Source organism: Ictalurus punctatus, chromosome 3 (assembly GCF_001660625.3).
Source record: "Ictalurus punctatus breed USDA103 chromosome 3, Coco_2.0, whole genome shotgun sequence".
Taxonomy (NCBI): domain Eukaryota; kingdom Metazoa; phylum Chordata; class Actinopteri; order Siluriformes; family Ictaluridae; genus Ictalurus; species Ictalurus punctatus.
Window position 1 is genome coordinate 3,683,601 of NC_030418.2, and position 25,253 is coordinate 3,708,853.

The following is a 25,253-nucleotide window of genomic DNA, read 5'->3' on the forward strand; positions in this document are numbered from 1 at the left end:
AAACGGAGCACGACCGATTGAGACTATTTAGGATGAATTTGGAGTATTGGGGGGGTAAGTGGCCTCAGAATGACCTATAAATATTCTTTTAATATCTCCAAATCCGAAGCAACACAAATGAGAATATTCAGCTATTGAATATTTTGCCAACGTTTTGCATTGGGGGGGGCAACTTCACACAGGTGCTAAAAAGAGCATGACGCGGACAACTGTGTGGAGAACAGCTACAGTATAGCTACGGTGCCCTGGGAGGTGTGGCTAAATGTGCAATATTACATGCAAATCATACAAGAATAAAATATGTGGGGGGGGGGGGGGCTGGAATTGTCTCAGATATTGAGGTGTTGACTGTGGCAAAGTTAGATTCATTTTATTTTTGGATAGTAGCACATGAACAGTACACCAAACTATTACACAAATACATGATTTAAGTGTCATCACAAGTTTAAGTAAGTCTAAAATTTAAATATTGGGCTAAATATTGGGTGGAAAGAACTAAAACACATCCTATTAAAGCCAGTAGCTCTAAAGTTACAACAAAAAGCGCCGTCCACTGCACAACATATTTGTAATTGAGGTTGGTTTATGAATGTAGGTTAGTTTCTCTCAGAGAAGATCAAAATCCTGTTGTCAATTGTTTTTTTTTTTTCTTCAAAGTCGGTTTTAAATGTTGATATGCAAAAATAAATAAATATCTCTCTGTGGCATGGAGTCCATATAAGCTGCGAATGCTCTGCGTCCCCGAGCCATTTGAGAGAATGAGAGCGGTGATTGGCTAATTATTAATATTACTATAAATTTGTCATTTGAGGTGTAGCATCAAGCTTACATACTAAAATGTTAACTGTCAATAAATTATGTATTCGCCAAACGACTAATTTTCTGCCATCTGTTTCAGTTATGGAGGGATTGAGGCGAGCGGATCCGCAACAGCTTTTGCGCCAAAGCTCTCTTGCTATGACTCGTTCTCATTGTTCTGTGTTCTTGTCGGTTTGTTGGCACACGGGTGATTTCATGCGCAGGAGAAGCGGTCACCGAATCGCTCGTCCAAGTGGAAAAACAACTCGCGGTTGCCAGATCTCGATTAGCGAAAATCACGAAGTATTTGAAACCTTACTAATGCTGCTAAATCAAACGGACAACAGTTGTAAGTCTATATTTTCATGTTTTCTCAAGCAAAACAAGTGTTGAACGTCCACCGAAACATATCACCTTAGATTTTGTTGGTGTAGACAAAGCATGTTTAAAGTGTCATGAAACACTAAACTTCATTTTCTGAGATTGTGAGGGGGGAAATTACTCACTTTTACTTTGTGATAATTTTGTTCTTGTTCTATTTCTTTCTCATCAGGGGATTACGCCTAAGAAGGCTATGTCATGTCACTGAGATCAGTACAGAATGTTTATCTGCTTAGAGACACAAACATCATGTTCTGTTCAAGGTTCATCTGCACATCTTCTGAGACCCTTAAACAAAGCCTATTTGAACTGCCTCAAAACACTTCTTATTGGTACACAGAGTTGGCATCCTCTATATGTATTTATTTATTATTTTTTTTTATACTTTTTATTTATTTTTTTTAATATAAGACTGCGCGAGTCTTTTCAGCTTTTCTGGACAGCATGCAACCCGGAGGGCGCTGTGGAGAAGTTTTCACCCTGAAGTCAGTGTTGACACGCAGGCGGTTTGCCCTTTGTTGTGCAGAGCGAAAGACCGATGCAGTCTTGCCACTGACCGTTAGGAATCATCACGAAACAGCCTTAAGGTAAATTAGAATTTTATGAAGTCATTGTGTCTTGCTGTCTGTATGGAAGGGAGTCAATGATGTGAGTATTACGTAGAGAGAGAGAGAGAGAGAGAGAGAGAGAGAGAGAGAGAGAGAGAGAGAGAGAGAGAGAGAGAAGCATTACATGGAGTGATTTGTTATAAGAAGTTCCAGGAACTTTGCCTCTGTGACGGCAGAGATATTGGTGTTTCATAGATCACAGCTTCATAGATATATGGGGGAGATGTACATAAAAAAAAAAAAAAAGAAAAACAAAATAGGTACATACATAATGACGGTAAAAAGATTTGCCAACGGAAAGAGTCCGGTTCGAGCAATGAATAAGTACAGAGAGTATTTATTAAGAGGCACAGTATTTTTGCAGCGGGTTATCAAGTGGCATGCCCCGTTGACTCATTCCATCATATCAGCAGTATATGATACATTTTGGTTAATTTTATGCACAAGTACATTTTATAATAATAAAAAAACAAAAGAAGTGAAGAGAAAACTTTAAGTCCTACCAAATTGCTGCATGTGGACACGCCCTCACAGGTAAACTCTTTTACATTCTGAAGGATTGCTCTATCGAACCTAGGGCTGCACGATTATGGCCAAAATGATAATCCCGATTATTTAGATCAATATTGAGATCTCGATTATTTTTTTTATTGCTCTTTCACATATTATGTTTTCTCGTGCCACAATATAACGCACGAGTAGGCAGAGAGAACTTGAGCTGGTCGATTATGACACAATTTAGGAACATGGTGTGAGCCGTGACAAATTAATTTACCTCCTGATAAACTAAATTTTAATATGTTCGGATAATTTTACAGACTGTATGCAAAAAAAAACAACCGTTAACTTGTCTCACATTGTAAACAAGTACAATAAACATCAATGTTCGGTGTTTGAAGTCTGCTCCTCTTAAATATATTTAAAGCTACACTATTAGACATCTTCCACTGTCATGGTTCTGGGCTGGAGGCAGTTCTCGAACTGCTCTGTGTGTGTGTGTGTGTGTATATATCTGAATAATCTCATATAGGTGAGTTAATTTACCCATCAGATGCAAAGCGGTTTAGTTTAATGTTGTTCATTATGGATGTACCTATCGGACTTTTACAACCTATCCCGATACCACTTCTCTTTTTGTTTAAGCTTAAATCAGGAAGTCTGACATAAACAGTTAAACGTAAGCTCTCTGCTCATGGTCACTGTTAATTGAGTTAAAATAACAACAGTGATGCATACTGTTGGTTAATTGATAAATAAGCAAGCATAAAATATTTATTTTTACACATCTTAAACAAGAGTCCTAATTAAAAGTAGACTAACACAAGCATGATCCACATTAGGAAAAAGGCTAATAACTTTCTAATGAAATGGCAAATTAAGCTTAATGTCAATTTGATATTACATGCAACCCATGGTAATTAAACATCATTTAATTTCTCATTTTATTTATATTTTATGAAGTTATTATAATATCTATTTTTTTGGTATTAAATGATTGATTTATTACTAAGCACATTTTCTGGCTTTATATTTAGGTAGTTTTATTTTCGTCTCAGTTTTAGATCAGTTCCCCAGTAAAGTGTTGCCGTGTCTGCTGATAATATTGTGTTCTGGGGAGATTACATCAAAACATGGAAACTGGAGTTGATTTTCTAGTGATATCTGGCAACCCTGGGTTTAAATGAATTGAATTAGTTAGTGAAGGAGAGCTGCAGTGTACTGTGTTTATAGACTGAACAGTTGCTACTCTCGCTTATGATTGGTGAGGAATTATTTAATAAAGAATTTTGAATTAGACCCACCTTGTAGCGTTAGCATTATTAATTTACTCCACCCGAAGCCGCCGTGTCTACACTAGCAGGTCGCAGGTTCAGGTCGTTTTGCGGGATCAATAAGATGGCGGTTGTGAGATCAGGAAGTTGAGAGAAGCAGTTGATGTACAGAGTTACTTGTTGTCATAATGGCTTCTTTGCAGTATTTCCACACTTGTTCTGTTGACTGAGGAGATGAAAAACAATGAAAATGACTGTTGCGTGGTGTATATTCATTTTGGTGTTGTAGTTTTTATCCCGATTGTCTTATACAAGTACAAACAGGTCACTCGCACCAGTGCAAATGAATATTTATTCATGGTCGCACAAAATAGCAAAAGTGATTATTCAACCAGTAACTTTTTTAAAAAAATTTTTTATTTGAATTTTTTTTTAAAGTAGTTGAAACAAGTTTTAGCACCGATTGTCAGATAGAAGCTATAACTGCGCTTCCTTGTTGCTACGAGCTGTGTACACGTTGCTAGATTAAAGCGAATTCCGGTATTCATATTCGGTTTCGGTCCGGAGTCGCTCGTTCACGCGACTACTCTTGCTAATTAAAGAGGCGTGCTCAGCTGTGAAGCACGGCAGTATTTAAGAATTAAGAAACGCTGAGGCATCAGCCCTTGTCGTGTGAAGACCGAGCTCGTGTAAAGACCTGCGAGTCTGCCTGCGTGAGTCCACCGAACAAGGACACTGAAGACACCACTCGCGCTGCTAAGTATACTCCCCCCCCCCCCCCCCCCCCCTTTATTCCTCTTGCTGTTTACACAGGTACTAACGTGTCATCAGTTTATCCCTGTTATTTGCCACAGGTGCAGACCGCGTCATACTCCCAGAGAAGTACGCAACTTTGACAACCTACGCTCTCTGAACGTGGCCTCTGCAGATTAGCTCTCGTTCTCGGACTTTGGAACTGCCAATCTGCCGTCGACAAGGCAGATTTCATTCCTGCCTTTGCAACCCACTCCAACCTCAGTGTGTTGTCTCTGACTGAGACCTGGATCCATACTGAACACTGCCACTTCAACTTCTCCCATACCTCATGTCCCAACAGGCGAGGGAGTGATACAGGTTTGCTTCTCTCCAAAACATGGAAGTTTACCTGTCCTTCTTTCTCTTGCTCCTACACTTCCTTTGAATTTCATGCTGTTAGTGACTTACCCTGCCAAAATGCACTTTCTTGTTGTTTACCTTCCTCCAGGTCAACTGTGGAAGTTCATCGATGAATTTGACATGCTACTGTCCACCATACCGGATGATGGAACTCCTCCTGTGGTCCTTGGTGACTTCGACATTCATCTAGACAAGCCACATGATTTTCTTGCTCACCTTCTCACATTTGACCTCAAGCAGTTCATCACACCAGCAACCCACAAAACCGGCAAACAGCTCGACCTCATCCTCACACGTAATTGCACCACACACAATCTTCTCGTTACTCCTCTCCATACCTCTGATCATTTCTTTATGTATTCCCCCAAACCCCCCCCCCCCCCCCCAATCGCAGTCTTTGCGCCCTTTCCCCCTCACATTTCTCCTCCATTATCACAACCTTACTTCCCTCTGATAGCCACCTCACTTGACTTAAACACCACAACTGACGTGCTATGATCCACCCTAACATCTTTTCTTGACTGCGTCTGCCCCCTAATCTCCAGACCTGCTCGAACATGACCCTCTAGCTCTTGGCTCTCAGAAGCTCTGCGTAACAAAAGTGCCAAAGTGCATCTGAAAGGAAATGGCGTAAATCTAACAATCCAACCGATGTAACCAATTACCGAACACTTCTCTCCTCTTTTTCCAGAGAGATTGGCAGTTCTCCCAACACCTGCACACTCTTCAAAACCTTTTCTTCTCTTCTCTGTCCCCCTCCTCCCCCTTCCCCTACCTCTCTCACTGAAGACGACTTTGCCACTTTCTTTTCCGACAAGGTTGCATCAATCAGGAACCAGTTCTCACCACCAGACCGGCTCCTCCTCCTCTCTAGCCGTCCCACAACCTGTCCTCTTGACCCTATCCCTTCTCGCCACCTCAGTCCATCTCTCCCACGCTATTACCTGTACTCAGACACATCTTTAACACATCCCTCTCTACTGGCACATACCCTGCCTCATTTAAGCAGGCCTGGGTTATCCCACTGCTTAAAAAACCATCACTTAACCCTGCTGTGGTTGACAACTACAGACCTGTTTCCCTCCTCCCTTTTCTTTCCAAAACTCTTGAAAGAGCTGTTTTTAATCAACTCCCCTTTTTTCTCCTACAGAACAACCTCCTGGACACCAAGCAGTCTGGCTTCGAGAGCAATCGCTCCACGGAGACCGCTCTGCTTTCGGTCACCGAAGCCTTACGACTAGCAAGAGCAACCTCTAGATCCTACTCGACCTCTCTGCTGCTTTCGACACTGTGAACCGTCCGATTCTCCTGTCGATTCTGTCAAGCCTGGGCATCGCTGGAACGGTTCTGCGCCGGGTGGAATCCTATCTCTCGGACAGATCCTTCAAGGTATCGTGGAGGGGAGGTATTTCTGAAACTTGGCAACTCTCAAAGGCGTTCCACAGGGGTCAGTTCTGGGTCCACTGCTCTTTTCTATCTACACTACATCTCTAGGGCAGGTGATTGAGTCTCATGGCTTTGCATATCATCGATTATGCTGACGACACCCAGCTCTATTTGTCCTTCCATCTCGGTCTGGATGAGGGAACAACCTGGCAAAATCTGAGATTCTCGTCACCCCAGCCTCTCCCTCAATCAACCACAACCTCACTGTACAGCTCGGCTCGACCACACTCGAGCCAACCAGGACGGCCAGGAACCTTGGGTGATTCTCGATGACGGCTTGACCTTGACGGACCACATCTCAACAACTGCACGGTCCTGTACAACATCGAGAAAGTCGGATCCTACCTCACCAAACAGGCTACGTAGATACTAGTCCAGGCTCTTGTTATCTCAAAACTGGACTACTGCAACTCGCTACTCTCGGGCCTCCCGGCCGGCTCCATCGAACACCTTCAAAAGATTTCAGGATGCAGCGGCATGCCTCGTCTCCAACCGGCTCGAGAGAACCCGTGTCTCGTCTCCCTCCACTGGCTTCCTGTAGCCGCCCGCATCAAATTCAAGGCCTTGATGCTCTCCTACAAGACCTTGTCTGGATCAGCACCCTCCTACCTCAACTCTCTCTCCTGAAGGCTTGCGTTCCCTCACGCAGTCTGCGATCGATCGATGACCGATGCTTGGTAGTACCTACACTGCGTGGCTTAAGGTCCCTTTCAAGAACCTTCAAACTAACACTTCCAACCTCAATCCGGACTGAAGAATCTCTCAATCTTCCAAAAACGGCTGAAGACACACCTCTTCTGTGAACACCTAACCAACCCATTAAAAAAAAAATAAAGATAAATGGATAAAAAATTTGCTCTGGAACTTGCCCCTCTACCCTGCTTCTTCTAGAACTCAATTAATGGATCTTGTATGGCAGCTCTGCTTGATGTATCGCTTTGCTTGTATTTTTCTCATTCGTAAGGCGCTTTGAATAAAAGCATCTGCTAAATGAATAAATGTAAATACTTTTCAGTCACAAGTGTGAGTGAAATGGTCGCACTGTAGAGCCCTGTGTTTATCTGCAAAGTTTTTTTTCCAGTTCGCCCACTCTATCCGAACCTGTCAGAACTGAGCCGTGACCCCTACCGAACTGTGCGCCGGCCGTCCTAGCTCCACCGGTGGCGTTACACACGAGATGCCAAGTGAAGGGACAACATTGCTTCCTGAGGGCTTCAGACCAACAAAATCGGACAGAGAAGGGACAATGCACGCCGTGATAAGTGCCCCAATGCTGGAAGTGGCCGGAGAAGGCGGCCCTATGCTAGTTCACAGACCCTGGACGTTGGAGGACATTGGGAGCAGCCCGACTCCTTTGCCGGCGCTCTGCGAAGTAGGAGGACGAAAGTTTGGGGATGAACCTCCAGATATTCTGCAGAGATTTCAGACCCACCACCCATGAACTACGATGACCACTTCTGGCAAAACTTGGCACGGACTGGGTCGAGGTTTCACGTGAATTCCCAGAGGATGATGTCCGTCCGATCACAACGCACAGTGGCACGTGGAGTCGACGCAAGGTACAGAGCACGAATCGCTGCGCTCCAGCAGAGGCTGACGGACACCTTTTCTTGTGCGACTGGACATGAAGAAAATAGCAGAGTAAACAAGAAGACTGAGACTGTATCACAGTACCTGTCCAGTCTCTTTCCGTGACGCAAACTCGGGCTTGGAGAAAGCCGACGCTCTGGCAGATGGGCAGGCGGCCGTCACAGCCCGTGAGGCACATCTCAGAAACCGCTTTATGAATGGCATTAAACCAGAAATTGTCGCTATAGTCAAACAGCAATGATAGTGATGGGTGATAACCTGGGACACTGGAAGCCTCGCACAAGTGGAGAGGTACGCGATCCATGCGGAGGAGCTTCTACGAGAGGCAAAGGAAAGAAAGATGGAGACGAAAACCAAAAGGATGTGGTCAAGGAAGGCCAGGTGGCCACCCCCATAGACACAACTTCACGTGTCTATATGCGGAAAAGTTGTACATTTTGCAAGAGACTGTCCAGAGCAGAAGCGAACTGATGGTGGAGTTAAGGGAAGGGTGAGGAACCTGGGAACAGAAGAGGTGACTTCAGACACCCAAACTATCAGTTAGCTCACAAAGAACGGGAATACATGCACACATCCAACATTAGTCAGACTGACAGTTCGGGATCGTGATCGAGGACTTCCGCAGGACCAGGTGGAACAATCCTTTTCGTCACTCACTCCGTGGTAAAGGCCAGCCAGAGAGCCACGTCGATGCATGCGAGCCACTGCTGGAGGGCGCTGGAGCCGAGCACTGAGCTGGAGAAGACTGGACTGCGATAGGAGAACTAGATGATGATGATGATGATGATGATGATGATGATTCTCGATCAAGAGGCCTCTAGGAGGACCTACGATCAACGATCTGCATATACACACCCACACACATGACTCACTACACCCCGACACGTCAACACGCCAGTCCCACGCGACTCCACGATAGACGGTCTCAAGTGGTATCTAGTAGTCTGCGAAATCACGGACATGTAGTTTTTGGAGATGTTGTTGACGACACGGAATCTCTACTCTTAGGAGGACTGAACTTCATTAGCGCTTACTATATTGCCACGTGACCAGGACGGCGGTTAGACGATGTGACTTTGCTTCCGCACCTCTTGCGCCCCAAAGCTCATTGACCACAGACTAGACACAAATCGTTAGATTTCGACCTGTACATCCACTCGTACGTACAACCCTATTCCTAATGGTGCACCCTTCTCCTGGTATAGGTGGTGTCTGTTAGTAAGCCCTGTCACAGAAATAAACTCTCAAATCACTGGGACCGTTCCCGACAACACCGGGGGTCCGGGGGTAGACCCTTAAGCTGAAAAGATAAACCAAAGTGCAATATTGAAGTTTATTGGGTGGAAGACTTATTGATCAATCGCGTGGTTGCGGCAGAAAGAGTACATGACACACACACTTTTAGCCAAATTGGGTATTTAGCTGGTGGTGACGGGACTAAGTGCCTAAGGTGACGTGATTTTCTGTAGGTCCCACATAAGCCCGCAAAGTTCTTTAGTAGACCGTTTCTGCAGATTGGACGACAATTAGTAGTTAAAAGCCCGTATGCCAAGATATTGGCCGCCTCTGTAAACCGTTCTGTATCGCCTTTCGTCAGAAGAATCATTGCCAACGGTGCTCCCCACGCAGTGTCACCCGTCCCCTCATCCTGCAGACACATGACTGGTATTCTATCGTTGAACACATGCGGTCTGCGATACGCAACCCTCTGCAGACTAGCGAGATGGTGTTTGTTTGGCTGAATTTAGTACGGGGGCTCGTGGATATTAACCGTCTGTCTACCAACAGGTGCACTGATTCTTCTTGTCTTGCTCATTTTGCCTTGTATTGTTTCTATCATTCGGAACAGTCTTTTACGTTTGAAGTCACTGATAAACGCTGATGTTGACGGACTGATTACGATACCCATGATGGCCGACCTGACTTGTATCCAAAACCTGTCTGGGTACTACATCCTCCCTGCGACACTGACGATGACATCCATTTCTCATCTATTGTAAATATTCCATTGACCATGACTTCTCATTTCACCCTAAATAAGCTTGCTTGACAACAGGATACTTTATATCCTAAAAACAGCCTTAGTGCCTTCATTATGTCTGCAGGTGATCTGTGGTTTCGGCGATGAGCGCGATGTCCTCAGCAAAACTGAGGTGGGTCAGTAGCTCGCCGTTGATGGGCGGCGAATAGGTTCGGAGAGATGGGGTCTCCTCGCTTAACACCTTTTTGGTCTGGTGCTTTTACGGGTGACGATAGTAGAGCTATGTCGGTCATGCATCTGGAATTTGCCTCTTGGAGCAGTTGGATGTACTACGCCTCGACCCCTTGTCTCTCCAGCGAGTTCAACGCTGCGTTTATCTCGACCATGTCGGAGGCCTTCTCGTAGTCTACAAACGCGACACGCAGAGGCATCCTGTACTCTTTGGCTCGCTCGAGCAATTGGGTCAGAGTGAATGTGATCTATCGTGCTATAGTTCTTCCGGAAGCCTGCTTGCGCTCTTGGTTGCTGTTCATCTAGATGTGGTGATGTTTTCACGATTACCTTCGTGAACAGCTCATACACTTGAGACGAGGCATATGGACCGATTAGCTTTTCAGATCTTCTCTATCACCCTTTTTTGTACAGCAGGATGGTATTCGACTCTTTTGTATTCTGAGGGTATTTTTCCCTCATCCAGATAGTGAGTGAATCGCTTGGCGAGGATTTTCCATAGCTGCTCTCTGCCTGACTTCAGCATCTCGGATGTTATGCCATCTTTCCCTGGCGCTGTCCCGCTATTCATCGATTTGACTGCTCGTTCAACCTCACTGGCGAGGATGGGTGGCACTTTTTCTTTCCTTTGAGATGCCGCCAGCGGCTGCGCATTCCTGTCTGACTTAAAAAGCTTGGTGTAGAAGTCTTTGCAGATCTTTTCCACCTCACTTTTATCGCTGACCGGTATGCCAGCTGTGTTCTTAAGTGTAGTCACCTCTGATCTATATATTGCCATGTTCCCCTCTCATTTCTTGAGGCTCTTCATTTCCTCTGCGGCCTTTGGGAGATTTTCTACCCGGTATTTCTCAGTGTTTCTTCAGATGTTGATGTATCACTCTGCTAAGAAGGGAATATTCAATTCACTTCATGTTCATCCTCTTCTCCAGCAGTTTCTTAGTTTCCTCCAAGATTCTTCCCTTCTGCTCCCTCGGGCACGCCTCCTCAGCCTTCCTCAAGCACTCCTTCAATTTCCTTATCGGTGAGCGTAGTCCGTATCCGTTTCGTCAACTTGATGCCAGGTTTCCTGCAGCCACGTCTCGTCGTAGACCTTCACGCGTTCTTCCTTCGGGGCCAAGTGCAGTGTCGTCTTCTCCCTCGTCCAGTCGATGACTGACTGTGTTTGCCCTCAGTAGGCGGTGATTGCTGCCGTCGTGAAATGCCGCTATGATGGAGACGTGCTGCGAGATGCGCTGCTTGTCGACCAGGATATACTCTCTCATTGCGATGCTCAGCGTTTGGAGATGTCCAGGTCCATCTCTTCTCCTGCTTCTTCCCGACTAGGCCGTTGCCGATCTTAAAGCCGTCTCGCCTCTGCCACGGTGACCACACGCTCTCCCCTCTTGTTTCTTTCATCCGATCCGAACCTTCCGGCATACGTTTCTCCTTGCCACCCTTGTCCGACCTTTTGCATCGAAGTCTCCCGTCACGACGGTGTATGTGGATTTCACAGCTATCATTTTGTCTAGCTGGCGATAGAATTCCTCCACTCCGCCGTCGTCGCTGGCACTCGTGGGAACGTAGGTCTGGACGGTCTTGAGGGTGGCTTTCCCATGGAGATTCACGTTCAATACCCCGATCTGTGATGAAACAAACTGGCGAGAGGTGAACTTTGAATCTCATTCCTTGCTTACGATGAACCCGATACCTCCAACTGATCTGACAGTCCGCTTTTACCGCGAACACTCTCTTCCTTCCTCTGACGGGTCTCGCTCAACCCTTGCGCGTCGCATGTGATCATGCATCTGATAGTCATCGTCGTCCTCCTCCATCAGGTGGTTCAAATGGTTCCTCCCTGCCAAAGACCTGTAGTTGTAGGTACATATGGCAAGGTTAATCCTGTTCCTTTGCAGCCTTCTGGGACCTGAGATTCTTGGCAGCCTCTCGTCGCTCGAGTTGCATCCAGCCGCCTTGGAATGGCCCGATTGACGCGCAGGGTACCGAGGCCTGTTTCTTCGCGCCGTTTTAGCCTTTGAATGTCGCCATCCCGCTGGCTGGGCGGGCAAGCCGATACCTCTAGAAAATGATTTCTAGGATAAAATAGTCTGACCCCTTTTGTAGCATGGTAAAACCTGCCAGGGCATTTAGCCCTGCTACCATAGCTATCAGACAGCCATCGTTGCCACTTTGCAGCACTGAAGTAGGATTCTGCAGTGGGAATCCTATCCTGTATTAACCATCTCTTTTTGTAATTAACAAACCCCCCCCCCCCCCCCCCAAAACACAGACTTTATTTTTTTATTTTTTTTGGTCTAATTTCCATGACAAGATTTTAAGAGACGTTTGTGTCACACATCATAAGATAATCTTGGCATCTGTTCATTTTAATTGTAGGAGAAAACTGCTTAATTTTGAGCTTTTGTGGGGACAGGGCGATGTTCTATAGATGTGTCCTATAATTATTCATGAGACCGCATGTTCTTATCCTATGAGAAGATGCGGTCTCTGAATTATTCATGCATTAGTAGATGAGAGAGGTGTCCAAATGGGTCGTGTGTGTGTGTGTGTGTGTCAGTGGTGTAAGAGTTCCAGTGTGTTGTTTCAGGAAAGCTATGAGAATTGGAGAAAGGTGGACTTCGGACTTGCTCATGAAAGCAGTTTGCGACTATACGATGATGTGGTACTGAATCCCTAGGACACTTTCATCCCTTCAAATGAGGTATGTCTAATTTTTAAACCATGACCGTTTGTAATTAAAGCTCTGCTGGCACCGTCGCGTGCAAAACTATGGACGCGAGTCCGCATCGAAGGGAAGAGCTTCCCCCTTTATTCATGAAAAGCTCAAGCCTATTAGATAGCTACCATTCCGACACTTCTCCCGTCTATCTATTGTCTTCGTTTAGGATTCAGGAGGAGAGAAGTCTTGTGCCTCATCAGAGCCCTGCATATTACTGCCACTGCAAACTTTGTCACTATCCGCCTTTCATTGTGAGTATTCTGAAGGCTTGCCTTTCCTTGCCACACCCACTCCCCCTCCCTTCCTCTCACAGCCATCCACGACCATTTAAGTTGCGAGGTAGACTTGAGCAGAAAGAGGGAGGTTTCACGACCCTTTAAGGTACATGTTATTTGGCAACATGCTCGATGTAGTAGGCTACATTGTCATCATGACGTTTAAGTGACATTTGGCGGTTTTTTGCTTGAAACACCAAAGATAGACCTAATTGGTGTTTTTCTAGTGTTAACAATGGATCAATGGTCATTATGTTCAAATCCATTTTACTGCAGATCACTTATAAAATTATTCAGCTTGGTTTAAAAAAAAAAAAAAAAAAAAAAAAAAAAAAAAATTTGTTCACCAATTCACTCTGAGAGAAACACGAATGGTTAGCTGGATGTCCAAAGCATGAGTGTGCATCTGCACATTTTCAGTTTAGTTAAAGCTAAAACCTTAGTCAGAGCTCGCATAGACCATCAAGTGAACGAAGGTCCCGAGTTGCGACAGAACAACACGATGAACTTGTGTTTTTTTTTTTTTTTTTTTTTTTTTTTAATAAATAAATATTTATATACATATGAGAGAGAGAGAGATGTGCTGAAAAGGCTAATGTTGTCCTTCAGAAGGGGAGGACTTGGACGATTGTGGGAATTATGTAGAGCTTGTTAGCTTGCTTTGAATATATGATTACAAACTAGTACATCATTTTGAGACCTGCACAGTTTTGTCTGGCCTGTCAAGTCGCGTTCAAAATGACCCGAGCGAAGCAGTGGGAAATGTTTTGATGAACGTGATAAAAGCCGAAATCAAAGATGCCACCTTTTGTGGTGATACTTGTAGATGAGACGGCAGACGCTTCAAATTTTGCCCAGCTGTCAACAGTTTGGAGGGACGTTTACCGAGGAGGGAGTGGTGGAAGGAAGATTTGTGGGGTTTTCTGATGTGAGCATTGACCGATCAGCCGCTGCCTTAGCGGAGCATATTTCCGCTGCTGTAGCGGAGATGGTATGTGGCTCCAAGCTTGACGACCGAACGTATGATGGTGCGGCTGTCCTGTCTGATGAACTAAGCGACTTGCAGGCAAAAGTTCGGGAACGATACCCCTGTCCTGGTCTTGTGCACTTCTGTGCTCATGTTCTCAATTTAGTGCTTTCACAAAACTGCAAGGTTTATTCTTTTCAAATTTGAACGGCCTAGCCTCTTTCTTTGCCACCTCAGCAAAGTGCACTTGGGCCTTGGATAACCTTGTGAAGAGTCTCCCGAAGCTGCACCTACACGATCGATTTATACATCTCGTTTAGTCAACACTGCCGAAGAGAAACGCGGATCCTCGATGGAGCGCTTCGACGCCACACTGAACAACCCATTGGATTGGGACAAAAAATCCATTCTGTCGGCTGGGGGATTTATGCACTATTTTCAAGATCCCAAATAAAAATTTTCTTGATGTTTTCTCTCATACAGATGTGCTTTTCAAGATTCTCCAGTCAAAGGGTTCTGAGATTGGGTTTTGCGTAAGGGGAAATGAAGAAAAGAACGGAGTGCTTTCGAAGACAACGTGACTAGTCCGATCGAATGTATGTGCTGATAGGTGCCATTGATGTACATATGGAGAAGAGGCTTTCCTTCCTGGAAAAATTGGACTTTCTTAGCCTGTTGGATTTGTGGAGTATGATAAGATTGTTCCAGGCATTCTTTCAAAAGAGTTGAATGCAAACATGCATGTGGTGTCTTTTTTTTTTTTTTTTTTTTTTTTTTTTTTTTTTTTTTTCTTCTTCTTCTCCCCCCCCCCCCCCCCTCTTCTTTTCTAAAGCGCAGCGAGCTGAACGCATCTCCTGAACTTGCAAAGAGAAACGTGTCAGTTGATATCGACTACGTTTACACGGACAGCAGTAATCTAGTTATTGACCGTACTCTAAATAGATATTGTGATTAAGGTGTTTACGCGAGTCGCTTTTAGAATACACCTTTCATGTTCCCGTTTTACATGTTATAGAATATAGATCGGGTCACGGCACACGTCATTACGTCCCTACGTCACGCCGTCTGACGTTCCCTCCCGAATTTCACATACCGACATGCAGTTCTTCTGTATCATATACAGTTTTGGGTGGTTTTTATTTAAAATTTTACGAACGCTTCAAGCGCGGTTAATTAGGTCATGCTGTACGTGCAAATGGACGGTTGCTTGAAACCGTGGACTGCGTCCCAAACAGCGTACTTGCCTACTATATAACAACCGAGAAATGTATTTCGTCTACTATAGGCCTATAGAAGGCAAGTACGCGGTTTGGGATGCAGCCGTGCTCTCTTGGTTTGCCGTAAAACGGTTGAGCGCTGCCGTGTGTGATCGTGTCCTGTCGCAAAATGCGGTGGAAACGCTCACGTCGTTAAGTGTGATTTGAGGTGTGTACGTGTCTGTAATACACATGATGGAGGCCACAGTGCTCATTGGGACCTTCAATGCTGCAGAAATGTTTCTGTACCCTTCCCCAGATCTGTGCCACGATACAATCCTGTCTCAGAGGTCTACAGACAATTCCTTGGACTTCATGGCTTGGTTTGTGCTCTGACATGCACATGCATTGGACCTTTTTTATATAGACAAGCGTGTGCCTTTCCAAATCATGTCTAATCAACTGAATTTACCACAGGTGGACTCCAGTCGAGTTGTAGAAACATCGTGAAGATGATCAGTGGAAACCGGTTGCACCTGAGCTTTATTTTGAGTGTCATGGCAAAGGCTGTGAATACTTCTGTACATGTGTGCTTATTTATTTATTTATTTATTTATTTATTTATTTATTTATTTATTTATATAAATTTGCAAAAATTTCAATAACACTTCATGTTGTCATTATGGGGTATTGTTTGTAGAATTTTGAGGGAATATAATGAATTGAATCCATTTTGGTATAAGGCTGTAATATAACAAAATTTGGAAAGAGTGAAGCGCATTGAATACTTTCCGGATGCACTGTAATTAATCGGGTTAATATTGGATTATTGTTGTCCATGTAAACGTACTAACTGTTCATGCGTTCCACTGGTGTGTGTAACGGCATGGCCGAACCGGATAAACTATGCAAGCTGTTTCTTACGGTGGTGTGTGTTGTTGCATCGGTAGAGGACGTTTTTCTGCTTTGAAAAGGATCAAGGCTTTCCAACTCAATGCTACCGGACAACGGCGTTCGGGTGGCCTTGCTCTGATGTCCGTTGAAAAGCGGACGCTGTGCCAACCGAAGAAGTCAGACAGCTTATACGACAAGGTTCTAGACGAGTTCACGTAGAAGGATCGGAGAATGAATTTCATTTACAAGTAAGGTAGGAAAATACTTTTAAATCGACGCTTGGTGATGTTCTTGATTTCGGTCTGTGCGTGCGTCATAAGCCGGTGCCGTACCGTTCACCTACTGTGTTTGGTTACGTCATGAAAAATGGGGTTATAGAAGTCATCGCTCGCTAGTGATGTATAAAGATTATTATTTTTTTTAACCTTAGATTGAGGTAATCTAATGGGATTTGATGGTTAAATTGGGGACAAAAAGATACTCCTGTAATATTGGGAACAAAATTTTCAGAGCACACAACAGTAAACATTGCCTTTTTCAGACTATAAATGATGGATTATATCAGCAAAGTCCAATAGTAAAAAGTTGTTTTGTGTTTCTTTGAAAACTGTTGATGTCTAAATGGTTCATTAATGGTGGAATGCCCCCCCCCTTTTTTGGGGGGGGGGGCTGGTGGGGAATATAATAGTATTCTAGTAATTTAGATCCAAAATGATCACAAACTGGCTTATAGTAAGAAGCAGAACATGGTAAGCAGATCCATCGTTTTCTTTACTTAACCACAGGCCTATCTTTAGAGGATCTTCATAGTATGATCAACATGTTATGGCACAGTCTGTTATTGAATTCCGCCAAGATTTTACTGGGATCATTTCATCCAGTGTGACGAGTAATGGTGCTAACTTTGGCACGGTTGTAAAAGCGGATTTGATTTTAGGCAATAAAATGGACTACCTGGTTTATTTGATCCTTTCTTTTATATATATAGAAGAGATGAGACACCTGTGTACCGCAAAAGCTTTTGCTCCTTTTCTTCCTTCTCCTTCATAAATATTCAGGGATGCAGGCTGCATGGGTGGTCACGACATGCGTTATTAACCCCGACCGGTCCCCTTACACCACTCGAGCACATCCACGTTGACAACCTCGACCTCCTGCCGCTGTTGTGCTAGCAGCATCTCGGTGCTTCCTTTTTTTTCATGCTCGATGCCTGTTCTCTCAGTCCCTAAGTGATTGGGCCAGTGACTGTAACATCCTGCCATGAATGTAATCCACGAGATCAGTGCTAGTTTGCTGAGAGAGACAGAAAAGAGAGAAATCGGGGGAGAGGTTGGTGGTAAGGATACGTCCAGGACATAAATCACATGGCATGCTCGAACAGCTGGACGTCAAAAGCAATTCCGCTGCTCAGTTCAGTGGCTAAGATGTTCCCAGGACTTGCCAACATCTGGGCAATTGTAGCTGTTTTCCTCTCTATCTCTACCATGTTTTTTTGAATATTTTTTTTCATCATTTAAAACTGATATCACCCATTGCTGTAACAGAAAACGTTTCCTTAAATGAGTTTAATGCCAGATGAAGGGCTTGAAAATTCAGTGCTTATGCTAATTTAAAAAACAAAAAAAAAACCCCTCTTTTTCGCTTCAATAGATCAAAACCTTGACACTTACCAAGTGGGCACATGCAGACGTAAAAGTCTGATTTCGACTTCACTGACTCATGTTCAGTGGAAAACAGGCTTTCAGACCCAACAGAAGGTCTTGTTCCAGTTCAAAAACAGGATATTTGTCACCGCACACGTTTATTTTACTGAACAACTTGAAACTCTTTTTAATAGATGAATTTCAAAGACTGCTACAAAAGGTGCTGTTTTTTTTTCTTCTTTTTTTTTCTTTTCTCTCTTTCTTTTCCCATTGCTCGGGTCCAAAGATCGACCACTGCAGACATTAAGTGCATCTCTTCGGGTTGCAGACATATTGTAACTTTTTCAGTGGCTACTAAACGTGTATGTGCTTTAGGGGTTATGCGACCATTAATTTTTGCTAGTAATTCTGAAAGGTAGTCCTCTTTTCCTTGGTTAAAGAAAAAAAAACATTTCAGGATAGTGCTGTTTAAAGCTACTTTTAAATGCTGATAAACAATGGCAGAGGACGTGTCAAACTGCAGCTGTAATTCATGGGTGTAATGTGCAGCTTTTGAAGGCAGGGCACAAGTGTGTAAAGCCACAGTCTGTGTTGTTTAGGGAGAACCAAGTCCTTAGTGGAGGTCACGGGGAGGCAAAATTAAAAAATAGTTCATTATTGGAAAATGAAAACAGAAGCAGGAAATGTAGCACTTGGAAATACATTTTAATATGATTAAACGAACCAGAAACGACAAGGTACAAATAACCAACCTAATCAAGGTGACACACGGAACAGGTGAACAGATTAGGGTAATCAACTCTGACTGTATTATATGCACTCTTATTGCACTCCGCTCCAAAGATTAATCGTATTACACTATTTAAGGATCTACCAATTAGAGGTCGACCAGTTAGTGGGTTTTACCTATGACCAAGTCTGGCAGTACCTGGCGATAACCAGTTAATCAACCGCTTATTGATAGTGAATGAATACATAAAGTATTCTGCCGAACATGACGACGGACCTTTCTCGGCCGCTCCCGCGACCGAGGAAAAACTTGAGAAAGGTATTTTTCCAGCAAAACCGGTCGACCTCTAGTACCAATTCTTCAAACGCACTCGTGGATGATTGATTTAGTGGCTCAGGTGAAATTGTTGGTTCTGGAACTGAAAGCGTGTAGCATCTTCTTTCCATATAGGCATCACTCTAGAGCGTCCGTGGCCGACTCTGTGACTCTAGGGACGGATCCGAGCAGACTGGAATGCCTGATCGTTGGAGCCTGAGACAGTGGCGTGTTTTTCACAAACTGAGAGCCTAGGAAGGAGGGAGGGAGGAAGAGCTGTAATGAACTCGGGCTCTCGGCGATCTCATTAAAGTCTGAGCTACACAGCCTCCCTGGAGATGCAGATTATAAAACTTTTTAGATCTTTAGCTGCTTCAAGGAGCAACAGGCAAAGTGGATGAGTTTAGAAGGAATGGCGGATTCAAAGCTGAAGGAGGGTGCCAATGAAGGAGTTTGTGTAGATGAGATTAAAGGGTGCGAGACGGACAATAACCCACAGGCGACATCGATATTTTAACGCTGGGCTTTTATTCGGAGTTGACATCAGGCCACAAAATTCAGCCCGAAACGCCACATCGCTATTCAGACATCGGACCCAGTTACTCAAGATTCAGACCTTATTCAGACTTAAGTGCACGTTTACTGCATGATACCAGCTTAAGCGAGGAGTAGTAAGTGCCACCATCTGACTGACTGTTGTAACCATATCACTCTGTTGAAGTGAACTTAAAAAAAAAAAAAAAAAAAAAAAAAAAAAATGATAGGACGTGCTAGATCAAGTGCTGTTTTATAAGTTGCTGAATAATACGCTATGATGTTGAATTAGACCCCATTTGCATCGATTGTGACCCATCACCTCATGTATCCATCGCTGACTACGTTTACACGGACAGCGATAACCTAATTATTGACCTTATTCTAAATAAGACAATATTGTGATTAAGATGTTTACATGAGTCGCTTTTAGAATACTCCTTTCATGTTCCTGTTTTACATGTTATAGGACTAGATAGATTAAGGGCACGTGTCATTACGCCGTCCGACGTTCCCTCCACAATTTCACTTATCGACATACGGTTAGTCTTCGTTGTGGGACCGTATACAGTTTTGGGTGGAAAATTCAGTAAAAACTCCCACACGACGTTAATTATGTGATTTAAGGTGTGTACAGGTCTGGAACGCACGTCGATCATGCAACTAAAACGGGGATACTCCCCACGTCTTGAATCGATTTGCGTTTACTTCGACTATGACTTTATAGTCGGATTAAGGTCATCAACGATCACCATTTACGTGACGGTTTCTTTATCGGAGTATCGTCTTAATCGGGTTAATATCGGTTTATTGTCGTCCGTGTAAACGTACCGATTTAAGCCGCCTTTTGTTGCGTCATTTTTAATCGTTGCTTTTGTTACATCGCACTTCATTTTGTGGAGGCGTTTAAAGGCGGTATTCTGGACGTTCTTGAGAAACCCTTTCTTGGACCGTTCTTCGCGAGAAGACGCACCGAGACGTGAACTGCATGTACGTGATTTTAATAAACTGAATGAGGCGCATAGAGAATTGATTTGAGCGGCTGCGTCACCCGACTCTGCATACACCTAACTTTCCCAGTGTAAACATGGACGTACCTTTTGTACTACGGTCACCGTCTCTGAATACGACCTTTGATCGTCTAAGTGATGGCAGGTTCAGATTTACATTCCTCACTCCATATCCTTCATATTAGATTCACTACATTAACAGAATAATACGTAGTAGATACTGAATAATTAATTTTTCACCCCCAGCAGTGGCAAATTTGGGATAATTATTTAGTAAGCCAAATGCAAGTAGATTCTTTTCATGGCATTTGTGACATCCAATAAAGTCGCTTGTCAGAATTGCGATGAATTTTGCATGAGATCATGAAGATGTGATTTGCTTGCACTAAAAAAAAATCTTTTTCTGCAATAAAATTTTCAAAGCAATGCTTTTTTTTAAAAAATATATTTTTTTTAAATCTTCAAAGTGGCTTGCTTTCTTTTCTTCTGTGGTTCTCTCTCTCTCTGTGTGTGTGTGTCAAGGTGCTATAACTGTGACTCTCTCTGCCTGGAGAATCTGATCAATACGAGAGGCTGAACAGAGACTTGATGAGCTTCAAATATCACCAGCATGCGAAGATTTGGCCGCAATATCCGTTGAAGAATGACCGAAATAGATAAAGAAAGAAGTGAGGCTTTTAAGAAGCAGTTAGTCTATCGATTGTCTCTCTAACCTGTGCCTCTCTCTAAACTCTGTCGGTTGTTTTTCTCCTAGGGTGTTAAAACACAAGAAAAAACAAGCAAACAAGAAACGGTCATTAAAGACTGCCTCTGGAGAGTGTCGCACTCCCGGTGACCGTGTGATCAACGTGGGCCTTCTTTAGTCACGTAGTGTAGCAATATGTAAGGAATAAAACACCTGGTGGCATGCTGTTTTAGGAAAATAATCCACTATGGGGTGATGTCTGATGTGAAGCTGAGTAGCTGTTTCCACCCCAAAGTTAACTCTTCTCCTGTACCAGCACACCCTGAATTATTTGTCTAATTTAGTTTTTATATAAAAGGGGGGGGGGGGGGGGGGAGTCTGTCGGTTACACACAGCCATTAATCACTTAACAGACTGTGTTGTACGGCTAAATAACTCGGCTTTAAATACACCACTACTGTTCGTGTAGAAAAATAAATCAGCCCTAGCTGTCATCTGCCACCACGGTATTTCACACCACCCTTGTCCCTGCATCCTGCTTAATCTAGCTGTTAAATGAGAAGTTTGTTGTTGTTGTTGTTGTTGTTGTTAACAACAATGATGTGATGTAAATAAATACTGTGCTTTGGCCCTTCTGGCTGGGGTAGACAGACTTGGCTCAGGACTCTCGTACGTCCCTGCACTAAATTCTTTTGACCGACAAGCAGGACCCTAACAAGTGTACTAAGTAGTGAGCTTGTCTCATTTTAATGACCTGATTATTTCCCGGTGACTCCCCAGCTATCCCGATGGTGCCACAGGAAGTGGTAGAGAAAGGCCACGGCAGTTGAATCGTAGCACGTCCCCAGGTAGCGGCTTTCAAGTCGAGATCTCGCGGCTTCGACCCGTATAGATCGCGATAGACTCTTGAGCGCTCAGTGTGAGCCCGATTTAATATGCTCCTGCGTCGTGTAGTAGACCCGAGTAGGAAGAGACGCCAATTCAGGATCTGCTTCGTTATACTCTCACTAAACGTCATGACTAGTGGTATTGCTCCGGACACCTTTACTTGAAAACTACACACACTGCTGTGAAAAAGTATTTGATTGATTTTTTTTTTTTTCCTTCTGTTTTTGTGTACATCTCATAGTTTTAGCTCTTCAAACGATGTACACCATTAAACACCACTACCGTTTTTATGTATTTTATTTTTTATTCAAGCAAAAAAAAAATTCTCCTCCAATACCAATCACCCATGTGAAAAACTAATTGTCCCCTTAAACTTAAAATTTTGTCTATGCTCCCTTAAGCAGCAATAACTGCGACCAGATGCTACCGATGAGCCTTTCACTTACTTATAGGACTAGGACTTGCTCGTATGTTTCGGATCATTTCTTTCTGCTTAATCCAGTTCCGCTTGAGTTTCAACTTACAGACTGAAGACCGGACATTTTTCCTTTAGGATTTCCTGGTAGAGACTAGAAACTAGCTAACTGACACTGATTTTAGAATTTCTAAGAGAACTATGATGTTTTGCTTATAAATGTTCATCATCTTCATTGCTAATACTAGCTAACCAGCTAACATGAACCTACCTGGAAGAATTTTTGACAGGAGTGTTATGTTCATAACTAACTTCAAAGCTAACCAGCTAAAGTTAATTGACCAGTCTGGACTTCGCTGAGGACTTTTTTTTTTTTTTTTTTTTTTTTTTTCCGGTCTGTGCCCTCCTAACCTTTTTATGCTTTCATGTTCTTTACAGCAGCACTAGAAGTGTTCTTTGAGAGCTTTGGGATGGAGATGCAGGAGATCGACTAGTTACCTCTATGGAAGCTCAATGCCCTCACGAAGAAAGCCAGACACTTCTACCCATTTGAAACACCATACACTTGTGAAACATAGCCATGTATTTGCTTGTAATCTCTGTTTTCCATTTTCTTGTGACCTTTTTGTATGTGCAAACGGGAAGGAATCGGAAGTGATTTCATTCATCTTCTATTTTATTGTGTAGTGCAAAATAATTATTGTGTTACAATCGTTTTAAAGAAAAGGTGTTGTTTTGGCAGTGTATTGTATTTTACTAATCCCTTGATTTACTGTATGTCTTTCTTTTGGGCTCATTTGTTTCTTTTTCTGCTCACTTCTTTGCTAAACCCCACTTACCTCTTTCTCTAAGCTGGGTAACTTCCTCTTGTGTAACACTAAGTAAGTCTAAGTCCTGTCTGTGTTAGTTGTTGTGATTAACGTAATGAGCTTTCATGTACACTTGTATACTGGTGGGTCTTTGTCTTTATGTTTGCTTCCTCAGAGTTGTTAACCTGAAAGCGCTCACTCATTTGCCCCTGCACATTCAGCAGGATCTGGAAGCTTTAACTTTGTTCCCTTTGCCATTTTCAGATGTCACCTCTTTGATGTGTCTTTTGTTCTATATGTAAATTAATTTTGATGCTGAAAGGATGTTGTACCTCATATGGTATGGATAAGCCTGTAGGTGCCAAGGCACAGAGCATTGGGTCATTTCCTGTCTCCTTTTTAAAAAAAAAAAAAAACCACACCCTTGGATATTGTAAAGGTAACTCAATAATTGTTGATTGTTGTTGCTTCTGCTGTGCAAATTTGTGATATTATTGTAAAGACTCTCGTGTTCGCACTGAGACTCTGAGCCCAGGGGCCCCGACTAGCCGTAAGAGAACTCTGACGGAATTGAACAAAGCAGCCACTGGTTAGGGGTGAAAACAAAGGATGCCCAGAATGAGCAGGGGGTAGTCTGTTTTCTGGCATGCCGAAAGCACCCCATCTGCATCTATGTCGGGTTGAATCAAGGAATGTAATATGGGAGGTGCCCACCTGATGAGCCCTGGGAAGTGTCTGCCACCCATAAAACCTTTCATCATCTCATGTTGGGTGTTGTGTTTTCTTTGTGTGTCATTCTTGGTGTGTCTTACGCAGGGGTCGACTTTACCGTTAGACAAAGTTCAGCAATCGTCTCTGTCCCCGAGCTAACAAGGGCCACCAACACGCTGTATAAATTTATGGTAAAGGAAGTGTTATTTTTTGCTAATTAATTATGCTCTGTTTAAAGTCATGTGTAGTGTACAGACAGAGCAAAAATAAAGCGAAGCTTCCACAGTAGTGTTAAGGAGAAAATGGGGTGAAGCAAGTTGCAAATCTGCAGGGGCCGAAGCCAAAGCATTACAGCCAAAGTACAGTGGGGCTGGGACAGTTAGCAGGGTTCATTCTCTCAATGAAACTCTGAACTCGATCATAATGTGATTTTAATGACTATTTGAAGGAGCACTAAACAAGAATCCACATGTGAACGGCAAACTCTCATCTTTAAAGATGTTTAAATATTACCACAGTTTATAAAAAATATTAAAATGTAATAAGCTTCTGTTTTACTGTACCATACAGTGATTTATTGTTTGCCCTCGGATACTGGTTGTAGTAAAATTTTGGGGGGTAAAATTATTAGATGTGGATTCATGTTGGTGTTAAAATACAAAGTTTCAGTCCTGATTGAGGAGGTGCACAGCTGAGTGGTGCAGCTCTCCTACACTGCACCCAGATGATACCCCCTGATTAGCGAGCATGCTGCCTGCATTGTTTTTATATTCTTTGTCACACTGTTCTGTTTGCCTATTTTACAAATATGACTTCATATCCGTTCAGTGCCACTTAAAAAAAAATATTTAAATAGTATTTATGATTCTGTATTGTGTTATATTTCTATGCTAGTAACTGGTGTTAAAAATTGGTCTAACCACCAAAGTGCCTGTGTTATAAGTAATAATTCTAATTTATTGTTCATTGAAATACTCTCTGTTGTCTGTGACTGCAGGTGTCTGAGTTGCCAAAGTGGGCCTAGGACCTGCCTGTACATACAAGGAAATTGGTATTTGTCACATATACACATGATTTTCTGAGAGTAGTTTTTATTTAATTGTGTCTCTTAGTTTGTTTGCCATTGTGTGTGTCAGTGCCATGATACAACATAGTTAATCTACATGCCATGCTCTTTTCAGGAATTATTTTCCTTGGTATTTGCTCAGTACATGCATTATTCACTGCAGAGTGAAAGTAGATTACTCAGTACAATGTACACATATTGCCCACATAGGTTGATACACTTTCAGTGTGAACCATTTACATGTATATGGATTTGTGAGGAACACAGTGAACATGGATACACAGAGAGGAGCAGCACATACACAGACCCTAACCAGGTGCTGGCTTGAACCAGCAATGTTGGAATTGAAAGACCATGACACAAACACCGTACCACGCTATTGTTGATATTTTTAGGCTGGTCGGTAGCAGATGAGGTTTGACAGCTGGGGTTCAGGC

The 25,253-nt window shown here is 43.3% G+C and overlaps 1 long non-coding RNA gene across 2 annotated transcripts; it reads left to right on the top strand.

Annotated features, from left to right (window-relative positions):
• Positions 1–1,612: 1,612 nt before the first annotated feature.
• LOC108262755 (uncharacterized) lies at positions 1,613–23,797 on the top strand. Of its 2 annotated transcripts, XR_008396252.1 has the most exons (9): positions 1,613–1,766; positions 4,414–4,672; positions 4,803–5,009; positions 5,865–6,103; positions 12,547–12,660; positions 12,845–12,929; positions 20,765–20,910; positions 20,997–21,124; positions 22,669–23,797. It is a non-coding gene; the product is annotated as an uncharacterized LOC108262755 (long non-coding RNA). The 2 variants fall into 2 exon arrangements; XR_001812000.3 differs by lacking the exons at positions 1,613–1,766; positions 4,414–4,672; positions 4,803–5,009; positions 5,865–6,103 and having other exon boundaries at positions 12,236–12,660.
• The last annotated feature ends 1,456 nt before the right edge of the window (positions 23,798–25,253 follow it).